We start from the raw sequence: 7,456 nt of genomic DNA on the forward strand, positions 1-7,456 counted from the left end.
ACGTTACGTACGTACTACTACTACTACTACTACTACTATATACTATATACTATATATATATATATATAATAATAATAATATATATATATNTTTTTTTTTTGTTGATTATACTTATCTCTATCTCTTTCCCTCTTTTTAGCTTTTTGTTTTCTGATCACCTTATACACGCAAATAGCGTGCATACTACGATGCATTAAAATTTCTCAAATGTTAACAAAAGTCTAATAAATCATGAAATCACACAATAATTTGGCAAGCGCAACAAATACACATGGGAGTACAAATAAGTTTCCGCCGTTTTTTATCAAAATTAAACATTTATTATGAAAGAACGGTACATGTTTTATTCAAAGTAATGGCCATCGCTAGCCATTACTTTTTCCCATCTTTCTGTGTGGTAGCATGTGGATACCGCGTCGGAAGAACGCTTCATCTTTTAAGGCTATTTAATCATCGATACAATTTTTGGTATCTTCATATGATGTGAAGTGCTGCTCAGACAAGCCATGCATCATCGATCGGAACAAGTGATAGTCGGAAGGAGCAATGTCTGGAGAATACGGCGGGTGGGGTAGAACTTCCTATTTGAGTGTTTTTAAGTAGGTTTTGACCGGCGCCGCAATATGTGGTCGAGCATTACCATGCAGGAGAATAATTTTGTCATGCCTGGAGTAGTAGTGGGCGCGTTTTTCCTTGAATGCTCGATTCAATCTCATCAATTGTGTCGGTAGAGAGCCCCAGTAATGGTCTCGTTTGGTTGAGCAACTCATAATACACGACACAAGCTGATCCCACCAAATACACAACATGAGTTTTTTTCTATGAATATTCGGCTTGGCTGTCGATGTTGAAGCATAATCAGGTGGTCCCCATGATTTCCTCTTTTTTGGGTTATCGTAGTGGATCCATTTTTCATCACCAGTGACTATACGATGCAAAAAACCCTTTCGTTTATGCCTGGCAAGCAGCATTTCACATGTAAAAAATCGGCGTTCAACATTTCTCAGCGTCAGTTCATGGAACCCAATTCTCTTGCTTTTGAATCATTCCCAATGATTTCAAACAATATGAAATTGTTTGTTGAGTCACTCCTAATATAAGTGCAAGTTCTCTTTCTTGTTCTCTTTTTGCGTTTGGCACGAATCTTCATCCAATAATGCTTCCAATTCCGCGTCTTCGTATACTTTCGGCCGCTACGTTCTTTGTCTTCGACGTCAAATTCACCGTTCTTAAACTTTTGAAATCACTCACGACAACTTTTTTCACTTAAGGCAGCATCACCATATGCTTCTACAAGCAATCTATGAGCCTCAGCTGCAGATTTTTTCAAATTAAAGAAGTAGATCAAAAATTCCCATAAATGACGCTTATTCGGCTCAAAACTCGACATTTTCGTACAAAAAAAAAATGTATGATGCTGAATCAAAATCGTTAATATTTCAAGGTGTTGCCGGATATATAATTTTACGATATGTCGTTTTATATCAAACAATTTTAACTATAGTTTATTAGTGACGCCGTCTTTTGCAAACGGCGGAAACTTTTGTACTCCCAACTTTCATCATTATGTGTACTTTCATCATTATGTGTAATTTACACTAAATACTGCGAAATCAAAGTATATTCCGATATACCACAACAGTATTTACCTAATACGTAACATCCTCAAGGAACATTATGTATATAGCAGCAATGAACAATGGCTACTAATAACATTAATTATTATAATTAATATTCGACGCTCCTTGGACCTCCGACTAAACCCCCGTATCAAGATCATCGATTGTAAAAGGACCGTATCTATCAAGCGTTGCAATCGTTGTAACTATTCGTCGCTGTGCCGCCGCCGAATGTCACAACAAGGTGCGTGCAAGCTGTTGGCAGACAACATTGTCCATTGTAAAATCACAATTAAAATTTTATATTTTCCTCAATAAAACCAATTACAATTAATTCATAATTTTATTTTCAGTTTAATATAAAATTCAACAAAATGCACTTCGATGTTCTGTTATGAATTATGAAAATTATGTTATATGAATTATATGTAAAATTAAATCTCTACTTTATTCAAATGATAACAATACGATATTCACTGCAGACTATTTAATTTACTCACTCCATTAATAGCTATCGACATGCACAAAACATTTATTATCTGTTATTATTTAATTATTATTTATTATTCAGTATTGAAAATTAATTCATTGAGATAATAAAATTTATTCATTGAGATAACAAATAAAACTTACTTTACTTTTCCTTATAATATATAAAACGCAATATTGTTTTCACTATAACATATTATAATAACATGTTCAATGATATTGAATAGAATTTATTGAGATAATAAATAAAACGTTTTACTTTTCCTTACGATATATACGCAATATTGTTTTCACTATAACATATTATAACAACATGTTTAACGATCCGCGTTTGACGATATTTTCAATCTTTTATCTCGTTTTCGAGGCTGACATTAAAGAACTCGGTGAGCGTATTTAAAAGATGATTGTATCAAGAGCGGTGCGCACACACGAAACGATTACTTCTTAATATTTTTTGGGACCACTCTGATTAAGGAAACTACCGAAGGAACTCCCAGGAGCCGATCCTAAATATAAACGGTAAATCAGTATTAAGGCTCCTTGTTTTCTTCGTCGGTCGAAAGTGCGGACCGCACGAGGAAAGTAGGAGAAGAAGACAAAGAATGAGAGATGGGCAGAACGACAGAAATCGAACGGAAGATTATCCTCAAAGAGATGAAGCAAAAGGCCGAATGAATAGATGCTGAAGCACACTTTAAACGATCTATAATTCGCGTCAAAATTCAGGATAAACTTTTACTTATAGTCTTAATAGTACAATTTCACTTTAATGCTTGATGCTAGATTTCAAATGAAAATATTATACTTTCAATGTCAGCGTCAATATATAAAATTATATAGAAAAAAATTCTACCCTAAAATCTGATGCAAATTATATATCATTCAAAATGAGCTTGATGCGTCAACCGGGCATATCTCTAATTGTACATATCCGTGATTTTTTGGTAGTTGTTATGTTGATATAAAAAAAAACACGCGTAATATATATATAAATATGATCGTATATTCGTATTCTCGAAGGGCCGTCGAACGGCATGTTGCGTGCGTAACATAATTCAAAGTCAAAGAAAGAAAATAATGCAGAATTATACTTAATCTTGACGAAAGATGCGATAGTTAGTAAGATAGAATGATTAAAAAAAGACAGATGAATTGATTAATTAATTAACATTTACAATTGATATTTACAATTCAATTAAGAGACGTATTCTCATCGCGCGCAATCGGGCTGGCACTGACTTTGCACGGTGTGTCTCTGATTAAAATATGATCAAATACGACATGAGATGTCTCAAATTGCGTATTTATGAATTTTATCATATTTGTAACGCATTTATCTTGCAAGCGGTCGCTACCCGCGTCTCTCGTCGATGGCTTTTCTCCGGCTCATCGTCAGCAAGTATTGTTATGACCGTCGAAAGAAAATTATATATACGAGTTAACGAACTATGCAGCAATTAGTTAAATCGCCGAATAATAATGACTATATACATATAATTATCAGAGGAAAGGGAACCAGGTTAATCGTTTTTTGCCTATTTCTCTAAAAAAAAAAACTTCATCTCGTTCAATGATTTTTAACGTTTAATTTACAACTATTTACAATAATTTATTTATCATCTTGGAAACGGTATGAAAAATGCAAAAAAAAAGCGTTCTGCCGTTCGATGTACTTTTTGAACGTATATTGTGAATTAAAAATTTATTAAAAATTTTGACCTTAATTCGTTTAATCCAGTATTATAATTTTGTCACTATCTGTTGTAAACTTTTATGTTTAACCTCCAGTGCAGTTAGTGCACAAATTTTTGAAAATGTTATTGTTGTACGTGCGTAATAAAATTATACTTTTCGTAAAAATATGCAGATATAGATTGGTCAAAAAATAAAAAAAATTTTGTGAACTTTATGTGAGATATTATTATCTAGTAACGAGCCATCATATTTCATGCATTACAATCGCTATTAAACCGCGATGCTTGAAGAATAAGATGGACGACGAAAGATTTGTAAGACAAAACAAAAAAAAATGTTATCGCTAAAGCAGAAAACTTCTTTCCTAGTACGCGTACAGTATGCTAATAGGATTTCGTCACATTTAAACAATTATTACAAAATAAAAAAGAACGAGCATTATACGAGTAGCCGCTAACATTAATAGAATTCTCTTTGGCGTTATTATGTAAACACTCGAGTAGCCTCTATTCTCGTTTCGAGGAACAAAGAGAAGCATGTAATATCCGTTAAATAAAAAAAAAGCATGCGATCACCTTGGAAACTTATAGCGAATTTATCATTACAATAATATATTAATATATTGACATTGTTGAGAAAAAGAATCTACATGTAAATATATAAGCATAAAGAGCATTTTTATAAATAAGTAGGTATTGTTATTTTAAGCGTGAAATTTCCTTCCCACTTTCCTTCCTACTTTTTCTCTCACAATTTTAAATATAAGAAAGATTTTTATATAATTTTAAGATAACTGAACGATGTATTTGTCCTTATTATGATCAAATTTAATACATTTCTTGAATTAGGCGAAATTTATGTTGAGATTAGCGCGAGACGCTAACCTCAAGCAACCTCACTTTATATTAATTTTTACAAATTGATCTATACAATAATTCATATTAAATTAATAAACATAAATCCCTAATAAAATATGTTTCAATTGTTGCAATTGATCTTTTTGTGATGGAAGAAAATCTTTTAATTTCAAAACATTTTAATCACACTTTATACTTACATTACTTATTTGATATACATGTTTATTTACTTTTTAAATAACGACAAAAAACATTATTAATCATTTTTTCCTTCAAATTTTAATATGAATCAACATACCTGAAAACCTTTTATGTACACCATACTAGATCAAGCACTTCTTAATTTCAAATTTTAAGTTCAGAATCAAAATTGACGTCAATAAAAAAATCTTCTCTTGTATGTGTCTTTTTAAATCTCTGCCCTCTCCGTCTAGGACTGTTTATGAGGAAAAAGCTACCAATCATAAAACGTTAAAAAAAACACACGAGACGGTATTCATAGTCTGTTTATATATTAAAACTGACTTATAATATAATATCTTAAGATGCTAATGCAGTTATCGGATTAACTTTGACATTTTAAGACTATGACATTTTAAGACTTTCTTAAGACAGTTTTAAATGCAAGAATCGATTATGAATATAGGGCATGCTTTCGCGTTGTGAAATTGATGCTGAATCTTCCCTTATTCATCCCTAAATCGTTAAAAAATTGCCATCTAACTATGCAACATATATTTTCGATTTATGCGCTATTTCCAATCAATTTTGATTTTTGCGCTGCAATCCTTAAGGGATTTCCACATTGGCCCCCCGCTTAATCAAATAAATAAATAAATTATACAATAATACTCTATCTGCAAAAAAAGATTTTTGCGCTCATTTCGTTTAGCTAAAAAAAATTTTTTGTTGGGGGCTGAGTAGATTGTCAGTCAATCTTTCCTCCCTCCTCCCACATATTAATAACAACCAATTAGAAAAATAAAATACAGGATTTATGTGCTATTTATGCTTTCATATTCACATACTTTCAATTTTTACGCTGCATTCCTTAAGCCACTTCCCTCTTGGAGCTTTCAATCCGGTCCGAAATGATCTTGGAGATTTCTAGTAAACATTTTGGCTATTAAAACATTTTATATGACATATTGCAGAACCTTTTCGGAATTGTTATTCATGAGATATGAAAGGTTGAAACATTTTGGGCGGAAAACCTCTAATACTACGTTTTATTAAAAATTGGGCTTTCATTTGGCTTGGTATTTTCGTCCGCCATATTGAATTAGTCATTTTTAATTTTTCTATTCTATATTGATTCAGCCATTTGAATTTTCAAATTTTAAATTCGAATTTAGAATTAGAGGCTCTAAAAATCTAACGCTACATTTTGCTGAAACCGAGCGACTTTTTAGCATTTCCGTCCGCTATTGATTCAGTTATTCTGAATTTTCAAATTTGGGTTCCTATTTTCAAAGAGTGATCCCAAAAATCGCCTGTTTTTTTAAATTCTCGATTTTAGAACTGCCAAATTTTACTTTATATTAAAACATTAATTACAGAGAAGTTTGAAGTTGAAGTTACAATTACTATCAGAGGGGAATGTAAAAGAAAACGGATTTTCGCATAAACGTAATACTCCCTCTCTAGCTATGATAATAATTATTATCTCAATTTGAAACTTCTTTGTAATTGTAAAATATCATTTGACACACCAAAAATTGACGGTTCAAAAAACGGACAAAAATAACTTCTTTTTTGGGGTTATTCTTTTAAATTCGAATTCGGCATCAGCATCCCCGAAAATCCTTTGATACTACATTTCACTAAAATCGGAAGATTTTTAAAGCGATCCTGAAAACTTTTTAATACTGTATTTCGTTGAAATCTAAAGATTTTTAGCATTTCCGCCATATTGGTTCAGCCATTAAATTTAAATTTTCAATTTTGGATTCAAAATCAGCGAACATTTAAGATAAAAGCTTTATCTTCAGAAAGATCAGTTAATGTAAAACTTGCTCGAAAATCTTTAATTTCACCAGAAATGAATTTAACAATCTCAATGAAAAGAGGCTTCAGGGCATGTAACACAATTTTAAGATAGAAAGATATAATTACTGTAATACAATAAAAAATTTTTTATAAATAAGAAAGAAAACGTTTCCACAAATAAATTTTTCCATCTAAATATTATTAATCTGTTTTATTTTGATTTCTTTTTATTTTCGAGATTTTTATTCTTAAGAATAAGAAAAAATTAGAATTATAGAGAGAATCCGGAATAATTTTGTTTAGTGTCGAAAATTCCAAAATAAAAAGATATATTTCTGAAATATTACACAAGACTAATTTAACTGAATTTTTAGATTTTTAGTTAATATTATTTTTTACATGAAATGTATGGTTGGTGTTTAGTTAGATAATAATTTATCTGATAACAATGATTTTCTAATTAAGTTTATAACATACTGATTCGCTAATAAATATATCATAAAAATTACTAAATCATTAAAATCTAAATTTAAATTAAAAATTAAAAAATAAAATTGTTGTTGTCTTACGGCTAATTATGTCATCAGAATCAAATTCATCAACTTTTTTATATTATTGGTACCATTTATTTTGTATCATAAATTAGATTTTATATATACATCGCCATATATTATTATTTTATATATATATTATTATTTTATATATATAGTATATATTTTATATATATATATATATATATATATATATNTATATATAATATTATATAATATATATATAATANATAATATATATANATATNTNTAT

This window comes from Atta cephalotes, assembly GCF_000143395.1.
Source record: "Atta cephalotes unplaced genomic scaffold scaffold00010, whole genome shotgun sequence".
Classification (NCBI taxonomy): domain Eukaryota; kingdom Metazoa; phylum Arthropoda; class Insecta; order Hymenoptera; family Formicidae; genus Atta; species Atta cephalotes.